General features: G+C 28.1%; 1 long non-coding RNA gene across 1 annotated transcript; it reads right to left on the bottom strand.

Moving 5' to 3' along the window:
- Positions 1-593: 593 nt before the first annotated feature.
- On the bottom strand, positions 594-1,868 carry LOC109863297. Its single transcript, XR_002251316.1, has 3 exons — positions 1,438-1,868; positions 1,176-1,355; positions 594-927 (listed from the first exon to the last, which is right to left on the bottom strand). It is a non-coding gene; the product is annotated as an uncharacterized LOC109863297 (long non-coding RNA).
- Positions 1,869-1,874: the final 6 nt, after the last annotated feature.

Genomic DNA, 1,874 nt, shown 5'->3' with positions numbered 1-1,874 from the left:
GTAAGTTTATTTTGAAAGATAAGGAAACTTAATTTAATATAATTCACAAAATAACAATTTCATTTCGTATATTCACTTATAGACTTATATATTGGATATACTATGTTAATTTGAAAACCTTTTTCAATTGATTTTTATTAAGCACAATTAAAACAGATATGTTCGCAGTCTTCAGCTCCAAGAGTGTTAAACATTATAGTAGCAGTGCATATAATGCATGATATTAATGTTAGGTTTACTATTGTAATGTGTCGAAATTTACAATCAACTTTTTCACACATTCCAGTTTCATAATCGTTGCATATGCTATAATGTTATAACAATCGGCCTATTTCTCTCTTCATATGGTCGGTTACTCTTCTTGTTGTCTCGTAACGATATTGTTCCACACTTGTACAATATAAATAAAAGCATTTGTCTGTGCGACATGTAGTATTTAGATATTTAAGACAAACGTTATAAGGATGCAATAAACCGCAATTTTAATCAAAACGACGATTATTGTTTAATTTTGTGTAATCCTGAACATTTGGTCCTCTAAAATACTTAAGATTTGTCACGGTGAATGTAATTTTAATCAAATTGAGCAAGTGTAATTGTAAGATATTTAATAGNAGTTGTAATTGTACAATAATGAGAAATCTGACCTTGAACGATAAAAAGACATCTCTTCTTAAGAAATGGTAATAGAGAACACAAAAAACGTGAACCACAAAACTAAGAATGGTTACGAGTAGAGTAATATAATAATATCGACGAGAGCAATATAATATTAACGACAAGAGCAATAATAGTAATGACAAAGGCAAAAATGGTAACAACGATAGTTATTCAAAATTATAAAGTACACTTGTTACGTACGTGAAGTCTCATTGATTGTTTCCTTTTTGGCTTTATATTCTTTTTCCTGTGTTTAATTCTATTTATCTGTAAACAATACATATTTTATCTTTGTTAAAAAATAAAATATATAATTTATAAATGTTTAATAATGTTGTATAAGTGTTTGTAACAATATCGGAGTGAACGATATATTAAAATAATGTTGAAAATGTTAAAGTTAGCTGATATACAGTATTAAATTATTAATTATTTAAATTTTCTAGTACAGTATGTTATTTTAACTATCAAAAGCAATTACAAAAAAACATATTTGTCGTTGACTATTTACATACATAGTAAGAACTCCGTTACCCATTGATGACATACGTTACAATCCCAAAGAGGAAGCGGTCCATCTACTTGTATTGGGAGACGTTCCATGCAATAGGAGCAATAAATATGTCCACATCTTAAAGCGTTCAAGGTGGTTTGCGTTACTGAAATGTAACATTTATTGCATGCTGGCAAATGTGCTGCAATTAAAACCTTTAATTAATTTATCTCGATATTTATACAGTTATGTAGAAACTAAACAAATATTATGTAAAAACGTACACTTTGTGGAATTTGTGTTGCAAGCAATACATGGCCATAGACATTGACCTACTACTTTTAAAGTACATGTATGAATTTGTAAGTCNTTAGGAAAAGATTGTCTTAATACATATGCTAATCGTTTCATTTCTTGANAAACGTTTTCTCGAAACGGACGAATATTGCAATTAATTTCAATGACTTCATCGTCTGTGAGATGTACTCTTTTGCATAAATTGCTCTTATTACATCTAGCTCTAGTACATTTTTCGATTTTATGTAATAGATTACATGGATTTCTTGTGCATATGCGAAGAAGAAAATCACGACAAACCATAATTATATAAAAATATTTATAGTAACGAGTAATGTAATGTAATATTAACGACAAAAGCAATGTAATATTAACAACAAGAGCAATAATAATAATAACAAAAGCAAAAATAGTAACAATGGTA

The sequence above is a fragment of the Pseudomyrmex gracilis genome, unplaced genomic scaffold, assembly GCF_002006095.1.
Source record: "Pseudomyrmex gracilis isolate BER0280 unplaced genomic scaffold, ASM200609v1 scaffold_4051, whole genome shotgun sequence".
NCBI lineage: Eukaryota > Metazoa > Arthropoda > Insecta > Hymenoptera > Formicidae > Pseudomyrmex > Pseudomyrmex gracilis.
This window is presented reverse-complemented; position numbering and strand designations above follow the sequence as displayed.